General features: G+C 41.9%; 1 protein-coding gene across 9 annotated transcripts in view; it reads right to left on the reverse strand.

Moving 5' to 3' along the window:
- NCOA1 (nuclear receptor coactivator 1) overlaps positions 1 to 18,118 on the reverse strand; it is a 190,020-nt gene that overhangs the window by 157,174 nt on the left and 14,728 nt on the right. For 7 of the 9 annotated variants that reach the window (XM_074895426.1, XM_074895423.1, XM_074895421.1 and 4 more), the window contains exon 2: positions 6,556 to 6,645. The exons of 1 other annotated variant lie outside the window; for it this stretch is intronic. The gene's annotated coding sequence lies outside the window, so the exon portion shown is untranslated. Of the gene's footprint in view, positions 1 to 5,041; positions 5,192 to 6,555; positions 6,646 to 18,118 lie in introns of all 9 variants that reach the window. One more of the 9 variants, XM_074895420.1, reaches the window with a different exon arrangement.

Consider the following 18,118-nt stretch of genomic DNA (forward strand, 5'->3'; position numbering starts at 1 on the left):
ATGGCCACACAGGTAAGTGGAAGACTAAATGTCATGATCTTGCACACAGTGGCCTCCAGCTTTCTCATCTTAAACCTTCCTGTGACACAAACAGCCTGTGAGACCATCTAAGATGACTCCTAAAAACAGTAATTCCAAGCTGTTTGCAACATGTTATTTTTTCCAGGCAACAATATGCAATTTTTCACAGGTATCAATCCCTATCATTTTAGGTTCTGAGCACAAGAAACAGTTTATGAATCTTCTAAACATAAAATAAGGGCTCTAATGGAGGAACTCAGCCTGAACCTGACTCTCCCCTACTTGGCAAGCGCTTCTAGTTCAATGATCTGTCCCTGAACAGATCCTTCCAAGAGCTGGGGAACAACTCCATCCAAGGGTTGGGGAAGGGGGGAAGAAGGATTGGATGCAAATACATAGATTACTATATGGAAATGACATTTTTCAAAAATATTATGCTTCCAACAGTTCTGGCACGAAGCAAGGAATTACATCATTTATCAGAATCCAGGAATTCTAGACTCCTGAACACCCGGGTCTTCCAGTCCTAACAGGTCCTCTCCTTAAAAAAACACAGCAGATGCTGAAAATTATCTGTCCCTTCATGATTTCTTACTGAAAGTGCCTTCTCCTCCTTTGAAGTGGGTAAAGAAAATCCAACAAAGCTTACTTGTTACCATTTCTTGGAAGGGAAGGACCCACAGCCTATTCAGCCTCTCTTCTTCCTCCTCCTCTGAATCAAAAGGCAAGCCCAGTACCTTGAGCAAGCACCCGTTTCCATGACAAGCTTGGCACTCGTGTTGGAGTCTTTAAAGTCAGAAGGACGAGAAGCCAAGCAGCACGCCGCTGCGAGGGCTAGCCTAGCTAGAACCAATTCTCTAGGACAAATACGCTATGTAAACACTAATAATATAATCTACTTAAAAGCACTATTACCAATGATACAGAACCACTGCGAATTTTCTAACACAAAGATAAATGCTAGCACAAATATTTGTTTAGCACTAAACAGGAAGACCTGAGCAGAAGCGTTTCTGGCCCAGAGCAGCTCCCGAGGAACCAGAGCTGCCTGAGCACCACGAATGCTCCACCAGGCTTTAAACCCGCTGCAAAGAGAGTTGGGTTGTTGGTTTTTTGGTTTTTTTTTTTAATTTTATAAAGCAGTATTAATATTTTATGATTGCATTCTTCTCCATTCCAAACATATAAATAACTCCAGATTGCTGCATGCTTCAATTGCCAAGAATACACTCTCTTTCCCCTTTTCTGCCTTCTTCTGTTGTGGGGGGCGGGGGGGAGAGAAGTATGCTAAGTATAATGAAAACGCATCTTGACATCATGAGTAATTCTAGGTTTGTTCAAAGACTTTATCTCTCTAAAAGAATATGAAATCAACCTAGCAGGTCTGTTTAACAGGGACATGTAGTAACGCAGGTACAATGCCACAGTAAAACACCGAAAAGGCAAGACCACAGACTATGCAGCAGGAAAACTGTAGAAAGATTATTCACTAATTTCTCCTTCGATTTAATTCTGTGTAGATGCAGTTTATGGTCAACTACTTGCAGTGAAACAAGAGAAGCATTTCAAAGTTGCTATTGCAAATTATGGAAGAAGCCAGGATCACTACTACCAGACAGCTGCGTGCTGAGATCCCTGCTATCACAACCAGCAAGGGAGTTCAGGGGTGAAGTCAGAAACGATACGATTCCCAGCTACAAGAATACGCCCTGAAACTTTCCACGCACATCCTAAATTTTTGAGGTCATCCTTTCCTCAGGACTTCCTCCAGTCGCTTTTATATATTAGATTCTCAGCATCATACTCTGAAACAATTGCCTTTTTAGAGGGGAAAAGAGACACAATTCAAAAGTCTCATCTCAACCTCAATTTATTTCCATCCTTCCGCCTTAAAACATTTACACCCCTGCAACGAGTTGCTGAAAAATATCAGCAACAAACACATTTAACTTAAAACAAAGAAAATGCACACAGAAAGAGTCCTGTAACTCCAAAGGCTAACAAACCCAGGTCTGCTCTCCCAGTTGCACTGTTTCAATCTGCTGCTCGTCCTTTTTATTTTTGCAGGATGGCACCTTCACATTTGTAACCAGCCATCAAATATTTTGCCCCCGATGCATCGTGCACCGTTAGCCCATCACAGCCTCATCCACACTGCTGCTTGTCTTATGCCACTGAAAACTCAACAAGTCCTTTTATAGGCAGCTGAGGTCCTACCTCAAAATTACACATCGGGGAGATACTCCCAAACGTGGGACAGTGCTAAGATGCAAAATATTAACCTTGCTTCAAAGAAGTGGAGGGTTTAGCTCAAGCGTGTCTGGATCAGCCCCACCACTGATGCTGCACGCTGCAGGGGAGCCTCTCAGACAGTGGACCACAACACATGCTGATCTTTGGAAAAAACAAGCCATTGAGCAAAGAAAAGAAAACTGGAAGCCACAGCAAAGCCATTTCACAAAATAAAGGGACACAACCACCAAGGCTATTCAAGAATAAAAATGCTATGCCCATCTACTTCTCATAAACCATGTTATTATTACAGCTAAAGCATGCAAATGAAAAATCTTGGTCCAATTTAACTACAGCAGAAGTTACATTTGCCAGTTTATCAGCATATGGAAAAAGAATGACACTAGGAGGAGGAGAAAGCTTGTACAACGGCAGACCGGTTCTACGGCGCAATATTGTATGTTTTTCTAATATATAATAGATCAAAAGCTTAATAAAAAATAAGCTCATTTCTGACGGAACAAATATTCAAGGGCATGAAATACTGTTTTAAATTATTTCACTTATAGAGGAGAAGGAAAAAAAAAAAAAAAAAATCTTGGCTGAGCAAGCCGCATGCAAAATTGAAGTGCTGTGCCAGCAGCTGTGGGGCTTCAATGCAAACCACGCCAGCAGAAGGCTATCGCAGCTACAAAGCCACACAACCATCTCTTATTCTTCCCATTTATAAGCTACGCTTTCACACTGGACATCACAACACCACGATATCCCGAAGCCCAAATATATCTGCAGCTCCCATCATGCCAGCGCACTTTTTTTCCCCCCTTCGTCTGATTGATGGGAACCACTTCGGTCGAGAGATAATTTCTTGCTTCATTGTATGTGTAGTAATAGATCCTCCCCTCTCCACGTCTGGAGTATTTTATGTCAGTAATACCGACGAATGCTCGTAGTGCCAAGTCCTCAGTGCAACAATAGGAGAAAAGATCTCCAAGTTTCCTCGAGAAAAATCCTTAAGAATCTTTCTCCAGCATATAAAGGAAAAGAAATTTAATATGCAACTTTATGTTCAAAATTACTTATGTCAAATCTGCTCAGCTTGCAAGTCATTTTTATTTTTTCTTAACTGCCCGCCTTGTAAAGTCACCTGGGAGCTAAATGTCAATATAACTTGTGCTTTGGAACAAAGCCTCTGCAATTAGAATATTTCATTATGGTACTGGGTATATTAAACACATTTATGCCTTATTCTTTTTTGTTGTTTTACTTACTTTAACTGGCAATTTTGTTTCTTCTTACAGAATGCCAGTAAGGTCTGTGTTACGAGTAAATAAAATATTTAAAATCATGTTCTCCTAAGAAGAGATCTCATGCGTTAACATAAACCAGAAGTGAGCTTATTACTTATATGCCCCTTCAAAGAACAGACATATTTATAGGCAAAGACACCAGCAAAACTGCAGTAGGGTCCAGCCCACCACAATATGTATTTCTCGCTTGAAAATCATTGAACAAATCCACTTTAAAAATACCAAGTGTAGCCCCAAGGCCACAAGAAGAAAGTGGTTTAGCAGGTAAAACGAGACAGCCCATGCTTTAAGAACCCAAACGAACACATGACGATGGCTCTCTCGCACAGAAATACCACACAGCAAGGGACTGTATCTGGTCAGTAAGTGCTTTTGAGCTCCCTATCACCCAGCAAAACTAACTGGCTCTTTCTTCGAAATGCCAGGACCTCCAGCAATTACCCCCCGACATCCTAATTGACTCAGCAATCGGAGATTTTAATTTCTGAAGCCTCAGCTCTGCAGTGAGCCTTGATTTAATTTCCCATAATCTTCAGCAATAAATTACTTTTACCCAGGCTTTGCCTCTATGAAATTACTCATACAGAGGTAAAACACGAGGAACAGTTGAAAAATAACTTATGGGAAAGTTAGCAGTCATATTTGAAAGGTTGTCATTTACAACAAATTATACTGGAAAAAAAAGCCTCGCACTATGAGTCAGAAGATAAAGGTAAAAACCTACCATGAGGTCTGGAGTCAGTATTAGCAAAATGAGAGTTTTCTAGTAGTCCCTTTTCCTGTACAATTTGCTCACTAACTGCCACACGTTATTAGTCTCTATAAGGAGATGCCGTAAAGTTTTCAGCGTTTTACAATTTTTCTGGTTCTCATTTGGGGTTTCGGAAAATAAAGCGTAAAAAACAAAATTGAGAAAGCAAACTCTTCAAATCAAACACTGCGGCAAAATGCAAACAGACACAGTGCAATGTTAAAAAAAAAAAATACCCTTGAAGACTTTGGCACTAGCTTTTCTGAAAGCCAAAAAGACCACGAAACTGTATTTCTTTGGAAATGAAGCCCTCGCTCTAACACGAACCACGCTCCGGCAAAACGCTCCGGGTTTTGTACATCGAAACAAACCCAGCACGCAGATAACCATCCCAATTAATAAAGCAAAAGCCCTTTTCCCCAGATTTAGCAAGCCTAATAGGTTAAAGTACATGTCACACCCTTTCTCTACACCCACTACATAACTCTCGGCTTTGTTATGTAGACAAGCAGGCAACCAGCTTAGTAAGCATCTTAGTGTATTTACAAAAGGCTCTACATTAGCACTCAGATATTATGTAAACTAAGCCTTTGCGAGAGAGAGAGAGATCCATTGCAGAACAGAGAAAAACAGACATTTCCCAAAGGGATCACTATTTTGAAACAATACTTTAAAGGCTCTACCACATGCTGCTGACCCATACAGACAATTAAAAACACAAGCTCACCAAACAATTAAAGGGTTCGTCATTGGAATGAAGAAAAGTGGAATAAATTCTAAAAGTAAATGTCAGCTTCGTAGGGGCATATATGGTGATTTGGAGAGGATAAATGTGCGCAGCTCCAACGTTCCCAGCACCATCTATTTTTGGTATAAGCTGGTAGAGAAATAAGGCAAGAAGAATAAAGGAAAAAGATTCAGCGTGCTCAAATGCAGAAGAGTTCACGGTGATTTTAAGGTTCCTTGCAGCACCTCCAGCACAACCTGGACCTCTCCCACCACCCCCAAAACCCCTGGGCATGCCAGACTCCACATCTCCTGGTCTCCAGCAAAAGGAAAGGAAGGGGCTAAAACGAGGCAAAGAGCAAGGGAGGCCAGGCAAGCAGCTAGCCAAAAAAGAAGCGTGCCTCTTCCCACCCTTACCTCAGCCCTCTTCATGTCCTTCGTTCATGGGACAAGCCTGTAAATTCTCAGGGTGAGGAGCACATACCTGTAAAGCATTGATTGTGGGGGCTTAAACCTGATGTTGTGCTCTTCCTAATGGATTCCCAGCCTGGTCCACATGAGGAAGAGAGAACGAAGACAGCCCCAGAGAGCCCTGGTGAGACCATATGCTTCATAAACTAGGTCATTTGTATTTTTTTTTAAATGAGGTGTGGACCGTAGTACCATCCCTACTGGCAGGCAATGCTGAGGCTCCACGTGCCTCCAGAAACATTCCTCCCTCCTCACGCTCCTCTGGGTTATAATTACCAGCAAGAGACACAAACACATGCTCAACCTTCCCCCTCTGCTGGGTTCAGGCAACCAGGCCACAAACCGATTTACAAGGCTGGTATCCCTCAAGACACAGCTCCAGAAGACAGTGTCATGGGCATTTCTAATTGATTCCTGCTTCGGAGCAGAGCAGCAGACTCCTATGAATAGAAGCTGCAAAAGCTCAGGAAATAGTCTTTTTTCCCCGTTTTGAAGGAGGGGATTTTCTGGCTCCATTATTTTCATCGTTCTGACTCAACACAGGCATTTGCGTGCGTGTGTCGACATCAGACGGAGATGGAACCGCTATTAACGGAGAGTCAGTCTCCTGGAAATGACAAAAGGTTCATTTCTACTCATCAAGGGGTCTTGTAAAACACCAGTCAGCACTCAGGCTCATCCCTCAAGCACATGAGCAGGTTTTGCAGAGTAAAATTTTCAGAAGCTTAGAAAACCACGGCTGTTCAAGCCCCACGCAAATGCCAATTCCCTAGCAACACAAGCTTCCTATTCTGGAACAAAAGCTCTCCAAGAAAGATAAAGCTCATCCTCCAACAAGGTCAGAGAAAGCCTGGCGTCACGGAGAGATGCTACTGCTCAAGCTAGGGGAACGTGCCGAAGCAGCGTCAAAAAGATGTAAGGAAAAGCTTGTTTTCTTTTGAACCAGCACGGCGCAAGGCAGGGAGCTGGGTGGAAGCAGCAGCGTCCCCAGGGGTGCAGCTCTGCTACAGCCACGCTCGGGCACGACGCAACGTCAACCGGTACCTGCTCATCCAGTGCCCATCCGGCCTCCCCAGCCCAACGAGCTCTGCTCAGCGTAATCCTCAACGTTTTAAACACGAAGTGGGATCTCTCCTGCAAACCAAGAGAGACTGTTGAAGCAGCGGAGCAAAAATTCTGCAACATTTAGAGAGCAGAGAGAAGAAACATCAGATGCTGAGCAGTTTACTCATCGCAGATCACTGGAGACAGACATTTATCTTTGGTTTTTTTCCTTTTTTTTTTTTTTTAAACCTCACCCTTGTGCTGGAACAGCATCATTTTACTCCCCGCACAGCGCTCGGGGATAGTGTTAACCCAGGGGCTGGGAGCTCCAGCACTGGTGTTCCTTGATGCTGGTTACACGACCTTTGCCGCGGCGCTGCTTCGCCTCCCTTCTACACGCTCCTGGGTTCAGCCTCATTTAAAGTCTTTTATTGTCAAGGGAGGTTTTGTGGCAACTTTCTTCTGGTTACAACTTCACATTTCAGGCTCTTAAAACATCTCTTTTCTTAATTCCTCCTTTTGTAGTGAGTGTGGCACTGGTAATGGTTTCTCCACTCACTGCTTATTATCACTCATCCAGATCCCTCAGAAAAGGGCTTTTTTTAAACCAGTTGAGCGTTATCACACCAATGTAAGAACGACTTAGGTTACAATCTGAAGCCTTCTGGAGATTAAAGCCAATTATTTCTAGACTTTTACTCTGGTTTTCTTATTTTCTGACAGAGGTGAAACAAGTTTGTTAAGGTTACATGACCTTCTGCAAACCTATCCTGCCTCTTTTTAACTCTTTTTTTCCTTGTTCTAAGCATTCATTTTTGTCAAAGAATGACATAAGAATGGTATTTATTTCAAAAAATTATCTCACTACCTATTCACTGGGTACCTTTTGGCTGGAATATTAATTCCTTGTATGCAGTATTATTAGTCAAACTTCATTTTATTTTGAAAGGGACAGGCAACAGCTTGGGATTAACCCTCCTTTTCTTCCAATATACCCGAAGTAGAATTATATTAGAAGTCTTCATTATTTTATTAGCAACAAGCACAGCATGAAAAAAAACCTCTGGCAGCCTTTAGATTGCCGGGGGGGGGGGGGGGGGGGGGGTGCACAGAAAAGATTTTAAGAGACTTTTTAAGCAAAAGTCGTCCAAGTGGGAGCCCTGAATATGGCACTCTATGCACCGAGATGTATCTGAAACTTTGTGATGTGAGTAGGAAAGCTTGAAAATTTAACAGCTTTTTTAAAACCACTTGATAATGTCAATAATGAGGTGCTCCTATCATCAAAGCATCAAATATTTAGATATTTAGTGCCCAGAGCGACACAGAATAAGCAAGACAACAAATCCAGGATCAGCTCTGGTATCTACTGGTGTGAGCAGCCTTTGTGCTCCTTGGGACTTGCAAGACGGTTGGGCTACACAACCCCCAGCTTGCTGGTCAAATTGGCAAACCACCAAATAGCCATTACACTTTCTGGAGATTTTTTTTTTTCTATTCCAGAACTCTTCAGGTCTGAACATGAGCAGCAGACAGTTTTTAGCCTTTAGCTGGAAGCCAAATCGGTTTTTAGGGAGTGCTGAATCAGTCAAAGGAAATGTTACAGAGAGATTTCAATGAAGTAGTAATTAAAAGAATTCATAACATCTGAATTTATTCCCCTTACCGGCTTCCTATTCATTATTTTTTTCAAAATCTTGGCTGGCTGCTAATTTTTCAGTGCATCTCATCTCTATTCTGCAAGCAAGAAGGCAACTGAGCCGCCTTTTGTCTGGTCAGCACAAACAAGCTGAAAAGATCTGGGTTATGCAGCGGGCTGGAGCTGCAGAAGTTCAGACACATTGCAGGAAGTTGACTGTGCAGAATTAAATCCCAGTTTCCTCTTTGAGACATATATATTGGCTGGAGATAAGATGGTTTGGGGTTTTTTTTGCAGAAAAAAGGGGGGGATTTTTTTGCATGCTTCAAGTTGGAGGTGTTTCGCCAGCTGACCAAAAGGATCAACAGGACTTCCATCGTCGTTGGTCAGTTATGGACACTAAAGCAAAAGCTTTTCTGAGGTTTTTTCTTTGATTTGGCATTTGCTCTTCCTCACAGCTTTTTTTTTTTTTTATACTCTTTATACAGCAGAAAAATATAATTCACAGGAAACAGACATTAGAGGGAAGATATCTATGAATTGATCTTGCCCACCCCAAAAGCAGGATGGGTCCTGTAGTCTATTCTCAAGTGCTTTGCTGAACGAGGCAACGAAGGCCCCGCCACCATACTAATGAAATTGCCTGTTTGGAACCTTTTACTTTATATACTAAAATTAGAATTAAATATTTTTGAAGGCTACTCCATGCAAGCTGATTTGTTTTCTTCCAAACCCACAAAATCTTCCAAATAGTCAAAACCGTCCAAAATTATTTTTAAATTCCTTACCACCCAAGATCTGATCATTGCTTTTAACCTGCTTAGTTTTCCCTGTCTTGTTTTCCAGTTCCATCAGTGTCTTTACAGTTCACACCTTCCATGGTTTAATGCCAGGCTTACTATTTCAAAAACACTAATTCAGACAACAGGATTTACTTGGCTTCAGGGTTTTGAGAAATGCATTTCTTAAGTTCTTTTGCAAGGAAAATTCAGGGCACCTCCTACCAAAACAGCCAGGTCCAACCCTAAGATCCGATATAACGTGGGAAACCCTTCTGCTGCATCTTCTGTATTGGGAGTGGAAGACTCAAACTTCCAAACCACACAGGCTGAGGGACAGGCTGTCTGTCCTCAAAGTGCATCTTATCCTCACAATGGAGGGTCTTCATCATCCTTGGGGTTGTTTTAATAAGCCACTCTCCAAAGATAGATGAGATCTTCCACAGTGTCTAATTACTTCACCTCCCTCCCTGATCTGTGACCATTTTTCCCTGCACCTTTTATTTATTAAGTCTCTTCTACCTCTTCCAGAATTCTCCAGTGAGTAACAAGTTTGCTCCATGCTACCTGGAGTAGTTCTTTGGGATACACCCTCCATCAGTACAAATCCAATAGATAAATCGATACTGAGATCACCCCTCTACTCCTACCTCTGCGTAGCTCAAATCTCACCTCTTCACTACGCTGACGCCCTCATTCCCCATAAAGTTCAACCACTACTCTTCATCCATCCTGATCCACCTCTTTACAGGTGATTTGTGTTGCCTGCTCCACATTGTAATTTACTACTTACACACGTTGGCTCTTACAGATTTGACGGTTATGAAATACCTTCTGCGGTGCTGGTCACAACGAAATAATTATACTGAAAAAATACTCCTGGCTATAATACCTCGTTAACTAAATCAAAAAAAGATGCCATCAGTAGCAAGGGTACGTTCTGGACGCTGAGTTGTTGTCACAAGCTCCCTCTGTAAAATTAAAGTTTGTTTTACGGAGACTTTATACTTTTTTTACACTGATTAAAAAAATAAATAAATCAAAATAAATCCCATTCACTGCTGGCATCACATCTGCTTTCTGTTTCTGCAATCTCCCTTTTAGAGCTTTTTCTAAATAAATAGTTTTATGGCCTTATTATAGTTACGATGGTCCAAATCATCTTATTATGCAACCTGTTGAGACAACGTTTTGAAAGCATGACAACTGGAAGTGGTGATAATGTATTAATTATTACAGTGTGAATAAGGAGTTTCATCCTTCTAGTGTTCAAGGATGTGACTTTACATAACTTTTAAAGGGAACAGGAAGATTTTCATCCTTAGATTGCTCTTCAAGAGGCTTCTCCTGAAGTTCTCAAGTCTTGGCTCCTACTCTGCAGAATTCCACCAACAACTTACTACAATCTCCCAGGCAATTTATGATTCTGGCAAGACTTAGTGCAATCTATCACTCGGGTGACAGACAGAACATAAACTGTATCCTGGCTGACATCACTGCTGTAGTCTCTAGTGAAGTCAGAAGAAACTATTACAAAATGAAAAACAATGCTGTCAGAATTCCATGCTTTCTACCACTCCTAGAGTTCCATATTTCTTCCTCAGCACAGGTTATTTTGTTTAAAACAGACTTGCTTTAACCAAGAGGACTTTTACCATCACTATTAACTGAAACAAAAGAGTAAATCAAATAGTAGAAAACAAGACTGAAAGCAGGGGAAGGGAGGTTGTCAAGAGTTCTCAAAGCAGCTGTTGTGCTGAAACTACATAAAATTTAAATATCTTTTTAATAACTAGTAAGCCATTAAGAAAAATATGTATATGAACAAGGGCTGGAGCTACTAGAAAATGAACAAATGATTTGATGCTACAAGAAAAAGACAAACTGGAAAGGACTACAATTTGCTAAAGAGAGTGTAAAATATATTCTGACCCTCCTATAATGAAGTAAGGCTTTTGCGTGGATCTAATTCACTATAACTTGCTACACAACAATTTAATCTTGTTACCCAGTCCTAACAAAACCTTACAGAAAGGTAATTGAAACAGGTGGACTCTTCGCATTCCCTGATTCTAGAAGCAAGGCTACAGCAGGCTGCAGAAGAAACACATCCAACCCCCAAGGGAAACATGCTTGCTAAAATATTCAAAAAATGGAGAAAGCCTTGGGTAAATACCATTCATACATCAACATCAGAGATAGGTCATCAGAAATTCCAGCCTTTGTTTGAGGATAATGCCTCCTACCCAAGAAGAAGTCTCAACGAGGCTCATCATTAACTACAGACACATCCAAACTATCACACAAGAGAGGAGGCTCTTCCCACCAAGACACCACGACGAGGTCGACTGGCTTATCAGGTGAATCATCAAGGTCACAGACATCCTCCCATGTTCTCATTCCTCAAACAAACCAAAACGGGAGATAAATATTTGCATATCACTGCTAAATCCAAAGACCCGATGCCCATTATTAAACATGAGTACATCACAGCTCATTACCACTGGTGAGGATCACCTTTTCCCAGTAAACCAGTGGTTTGCTCAGGGATTAAAATTTCCAGAGGTAAAAATGTGCAAAGTTGTCAGCTGTTACAGCACGTCGTGTCAGTCCCTTCTCCCCGCTCCAGCGCTGGAGAAGACTTTCATGACAGCAGACTACATGAAGATTGACACTTTTACCTCCCACCAATGACTGCAGCAGCCTAGAAACTTTTCCTGAGTACCCTGCTATTCTGACAGACATTTGTATTATTACCATACTCTTTCTAAACTGAGCAATTAATGCAACGCTGACTTGGCAACTCAATCAAACACAAAAGAAACCTGTCCTATTTAGCTGCCTAACACATCCAAGCACGGGCAAATTTGCACCATTCTACCAAAGCCTCCCTCCCCACCAGAAAAGGAACAATAACAGATTTTTCTACAAAAATTAAATAACTTAATTAGCATGCATAAGTACTTACGCCTATCCTTTAGCCTTCTGCCTTCCATTCCAGCCTGCCCTTGTCTTCCTTCTCTTCCTCTTCTCTAATACTTTTATCCAGTTTTCCTCCTCCCTCTTTTCTTTTTGTTGTCCCTGAATTCCCCTCCACAAAGAGAAAGGTTCAAAATATCAGAGCAGCATCCTCTCCTCCATGGGCACTGCTCCTCCTATTCTTGTAATGGGTTTTTATAGTTTTTCTTCTTGCTCACTCACTGTTTCTGCAACCAAGATTGTGAGGTGCTCCCTTCAGCAGGGGCTTTTAGAGGAGAGATGCTTTGTTGAAACATGGCCTGCCCAGGGGCACATAAAAGGAACACTGAGTGCCCACCACACACACACAAAAAAGGTTTATAATTTTTTTTTTAACATCAATACCAAAAGAATGTAACCAAAATCATGGAATAAGTGAGGACCAACATTATAATATTTGTGTACTTGTTTACTTCTCTTGCTAATGGTCCTAATTACAGAGGCTACTGTGGTTTAGTAATTTACCTCTCAGGGTACAAAAATTATTTCTAAAAATTCAGTAATGCCTGTGAAACTTTATTTAGAAAAAAACAGGCTCAGATCAAAAGAAGCATACCCAACCTGCATCCATGCCCAGGAAAGCAGACCGCAGCAAAGGCAACCCATGAGGACCGACGGAATTTTTTCACCGTGATGCTACACGTTTAAAAGTTGAAAGAGCAAAGATCCTCGAATAGCATTTCAAACCGGAGAAAATACGCTGCAAATAGTATTAGCCACCAAGGCTATTCATTTAACAGGTTTCTGCTGTAGCTGAGGTGCACCAAGGAGCTTAGCAAAGCATTCAAAGGCCTGCTGGATCACATTACAGACAGCACTTTCATACTTATGTGCAATAAAGATTGAGTTTAACCTAAATATATATCCACTTAAAGCGACAGCTATCCTTTTAAAAGTAAAAATACTCCTGAACTTCTCAAAAAGTTTTCTTAAACGGTTTAACCTTGCTTGCAAAAGTTTCCGAGCAGCCTAGTATCAGTACATCGTGCTCTTGTGCTGAAGATTATGTTCAAGACCAAATCTAGCTACACGTCTACGGGAAACTGGAACACCAAGCCCGTAGATGTACCGCAATGGTCTTTTTATCTAAATCAGTTTAAATAAACAGAATTTGCATCTGGCTGGAGACAAGGTATAGATAACAAGCATTCCTGACACACCAGTTGCAAAACCTGTATGCTGTGGCTTGAGACTTGTTCATTTCTATAGTTCAAGGCGCCTGAAGTCTGGTCTCCCCTACAGCCACAAAATCATCTACCATCTTTTGCTATGCTTTTTTACAGCAAGATGGCCCCTGGCAAGGGCAACAGCCCTTGCTGGCATGGCTATCAAATTCATTCATGTTGGACATGACTGTTTTCAGCCAACATTTTCACAAACTTAAACTTCTGAAGTGGCTTGAACTAAGAGAGCACCTCTCAAGCTGTAACGAAGGTACAGAAGAAAAGCAATGGCAGGGAAAGAACCTCAAACAGCTGCTATTTACTCCCAAAAATCTGCTCAGATGATCCTTTGATACTATTTTTCATTCTACCCCTCGTAATATATCTAGCATGCGCAAAAATACAGGGTCAGGAGCATCCTCTGCTCTTGCTACAGCAGAGCAACCGAAAGCATTGTGGATTCAGAGGTTTCTGCAGACAATCCTTTGCCTGAAAAGCATTAATGATCTTATAAGCAAAAAAAAAAGTCAAAAGGAGAAAGAAAAATGAACAGAAAACAGGGAAGGAGAAAAGCGAGCTAAGACTTATGATACCACGAATTACCAGGGGTAGTGCACGGTCACACAGGACAGCTCTCGCAGGGACAAGCACCACAAACAGCCCAGACCCACCCGAGCGGGTTTCCATGACTAAGGCAGGAGCTCTGCTCCAGGTATAACCCTTTTAGCCCAACATCCAGAACTCACAGGCTGGCGAGTGGACACTGACAATTCCTGTGGCTTTTCCCCAGGTATAAGTGAACAGGATCATCACAGATGTTAACAGCCATCATCTCGCACGAAAGCTGTTCCCACTTGCTTTTTCCTCGCCGGCACAAGCCAAAGCCTTCTCCTGTCAAGGGCTTCTCTCCAACGATGCATACAGTGCTTGTCCTTAAAGCAATTACACAGGCTATGAGCTATTCGCCATGTCAACAACAATTTCTCTCCTACGGACCGAAACGGCTTAGAAAAACACACCGCTGAAGTCTGCTTCCGTGCTGAAGAGCATCTCCTCACCTGCACGCACAAAAACAGGAACAAACAACAGCTCCTCTCCCGACACAGGGGATGGGTGGAGAATGTGAAGCTACTCTGTCCAGCTCCAGGTAGTAAACACTACGCAGCCAGCACCGTTTGAGAAGAAGGAGAGTGAACACGTTATAAACATCATTAATTTTTCCAAAGCTAGTGCAAGGCTACTGCTGCAAGCTTCTCGAAATTATTTCAGCTTTACTGGTTTCTGGAAATAACTGGTTAAACTACCAAGGCTCTTACAGCTCCCAGCTTCTCACAAATTCATGTTATGAGCTGTGGTTTCCTGTTTGTTATGTTTTCCAGTATACTTAAGACATTGACTTGAAATAAGTTACTTCGCCCCTGTCATCCCCCGTCCCCGTCCCCCCCCCGTCCCCCCCCCCAGGTTGAGATTAAACCACGTAAACATCTGTTTGAGGTAACAAGTTCATCTTGCTTTCAGAAGATGAAAACTGCCTAAATTCAGGGTCTTTATCACATCCCTTTGTAAATATATACCTCTTTATTTTTTTTTTTAATAAACCACTGCTCAGTGAACATTTTAAGTGTTCAAAAATAAGCTGAGAGAAAGCTTGAAACTCATTTTAATTACGCTTTGATAAAAGAGTCAACCCATTTCTTCATGCACTGAAAAGCAGTCATTTAGACTGTCATCTTGGCAAGTGAATTAATTTTCTTAAGAGCAAGTGAGAAAATGAGAATGATTTAAGTTAACACTGAGCATCTAGTAAACGCTTGCAGCATTTGCCCAAGTTATGCATTATACCACCCTTCCTTTAGGGAAAAAGGTCAATCGTGTAGTAAAAGCAAAATAGTGTTGAGTCAGGACACCTGCAGTCCAGCCCCAGTTCTGAAACCAGGCAGCTGCAAGTCCTTGGCCGTGCCGCTGAAAGCTTGTGACTCCGTTTAGTCATCTGCAAAATGAAATGTTCGGTGACACTGCAAGAGCACGTCTGCGCACGCGTGCGAAGCGCGATCTTTGGAACAAAGAGGCTGGAGAGACACCGTGGCTCAGCCTGGGGTGTTTAACAAAGTCAGGCCAGGTATTGTATGTGGTATAGCAGGAAAAGGGTACTCCTGTGAGCAGAGTTTACTTTACTCAGGGTGGAGGATGCGTCAGTGTAAACCATATTAACGTGCACAACACTTCACCAAGAATAGGATACAGCTAGAGCAGCAAAGGTATACACGTGGCCTTTGAATAAACGACTTAGTTCTCCTTTTTGGAAAGATAACCCAAAGAAAAAAAAAAAAAAAAACCACAACCAAAAATCCAACCCAGCACAGGCAAACTCTCTCTGCTGAGCTGCTCTTTATTGGATGACGATGTTCTGCTGCACTACAATGCACAGTGGATCTAATTACCCTGATAGAGTCACAGTAGGGATGCGCTAACTATATTGTCTCCAGTAGGTCACCGGCAGGAGCTCGCTCTCCCTCTGCCACACCAAATCTCTCCTGAAACCACAGAGCAGCACACTCTGACTAGCTGGCCAAGGAGCATCCCGAGCAAGCCAGAGGAAGAACCCGCTGTCGGTCAAGTTGGGGTAGTAACAAGGAAAAGAGTGTTTTAACCTAGCAGGCAGGAAATCACTTGCTGCCTGCTGCCGAGCTCAGTTGAGATGTCATCTGTGATCTTCGGAGGAGGAGATAAGCTGGCTGACATCAAATGGAAGCAAGGGAGCTGGAAGGAACCTCTTCGTGGTGTTGCAAACCCCGTAGTGTGATCCCCCTCTCCTCTGACAAAGCTAGCCTGCGAGGTGCTTTATTCTCCTGGCACTGCACACGCATTTGGCAGATTGAGAAATCTGTTGTACTTTCACACTGCACATACACGCTGTACTTTCATGTAAGATTCCAGTGCATTAGTATTATTTTTAAATGTAACTGCTTCTGGAGCCCCATTATACTTAAGCTTACAAAAAAACCTTTATGAAGAAAGGGTGTGAAAAGTTACATCTGAGAAAAACCTTTAGGTTTTCTGCCCTTTTTTTCCCAGCAAGTCATGCTTTACTTTCTCATTCTCTAGTGAAGTCTGCAGAACGTAGACTTTAACCATCTGTAAGCAAAAAGTATTCTATGTATATTTTCAGATGATGGTAATTAATTTCTAAGTTACCGTACACACCAGCCACTGCGGCCTCCCATCAACAGATGGGGCACATTAGAAATCTGCCTTCCAAAGCACTGGCTTTGGAAAAAATGAATGTTTATAACGTAATCAGGTGGAAAACACACCGATTTCATGGAGCACACCACAGGGCATTGCAGCTCAGCCCCAGCACTTGAGTTTCCAGTTCTGAAAGTGCATTGTATCCATAATCCTGCCTAATGCATATTTTGGCTTTAGTGACTCTCACCAGTAAGGTTTTTTTTCCTGTAGGTAAGGCTATCACAGCCATAGGTTTTTGTCTTTGAAATGTCCTTGAAATACAAGGAGTCAGAAGTTTCTTTATTAACAAAATTAGTAAAAGATACTCTCCTGGAAATGCCAAGGTCACAGGGGGACAGACAGAAACTCAGAGTTATTCATGCCATCTGAAAACGTAATCTATAATATAAAGTTATAAACAAATTGTCCTAGGCTTCCCAAGAAATGCGGTTCTGTTCACGTTTTGATATTTTGCTACTTGGCTTTTTAAAGCATCATTTCACAAGGAAGTTGCAAGCAGCAGTGTTGGCAGGTTGTGCCAAAGAAAGGGCTTCTAAGAGACCTTCTCCAAAACATCAAGTTAAACGAGAAACAAGAAACCTCATTTCTTACAGAAACCTGTGCATCAGACACGACAACAGCCGAAATTTTTATTGCAGGAACCCCTAAAACTTCAAGTTACGGTTTTAGCATCAAAATGGCAATAGGTAGAAACCAGCACCGGCCTCTTTTTTTAATTCCACTGGGAAGCTTTTCTATGAGTCTGTGCTTTCAGACTGCGTGCAATTCACCATTTTGCTTGAAGCAAATAGGCAGAGCGAGGCAAGGCATGAAACGCTGAAGAGCTTGGTGCCAGAAACGACGACCAGCTCGGCTCACCAGCATGACTCATCACCCAGCAGCACGACCCAGCTCTCTCCAGCCTTGTGCTGGGAGTTCAAAGCAATTCTTCCCCCCCCCCGCCACTAAAACATCAGGGTTGTTTTCTCAGCAGAATATCAAATACAAGAAAAATCAATTATTTACATCATTCTTTTAGTTGTAATTTAAAAAAAAAAAAAAAAATCACTGTATTTACACAGCACATGCATATCCACTACACTTGGAGCAGAAATGTCATTTAAACCATTCCAAGCAGAAATTACAGTCAATTCCAGAGATCCTGATAGGGTATAATACCCTAGACAAATGTTGCCAAAACATTAAAAAAACAGATGGATACCACGTGCATCTGTTGGAAGCAAATACATCCTTGCCCAGGATAAAAATCTTCATAAACAATAAAATAAAGCCCTGCATATTTTTAGCTTGACTAAGAGGATTACACAAAGGTTTTATGAAGACATTGACACCAGTATTGACAAACTATATGGTAGTAATATACCCACTCGGGCAACTGCAATACATACAGCAGCTGTTCCTTTGGGAATTACTTTCAAATAGTAAGAGAAAAATGAGGATTCGTCATGACCCAAGATGTACCTGGCAGGAGGAAGAAGGTGCCATAGCAGCGTTATGAGAGTGCTATCACACCCAGCAATGCTCATTTCCCCACTACCACATCCCAAGGACAGTACTTGGAGTAAATCCCAAAGATAAGGGGACTATTAAGGTCTAGTGCCACAACTACTGTGTTATAAAGCTTTGGGGTGGAGCTTCACTTACAGACTTCCACATTAAGATTCAGTTATTCCATTAAAGTAAAAAAAAAAAAAACACCACAACAACCCAACAAA

This window comes from Athene noctua, chromosome 1, assembly GCF_965140245.1.
Source record: "Athene noctua chromosome 1, bAthNoc1.hap1.1, whole genome shotgun sequence".
Lineage (NCBI taxonomy): Eukaryota > Metazoa > Chordata > Aves > Strigiformes > Strigidae > Athene > Athene noctua.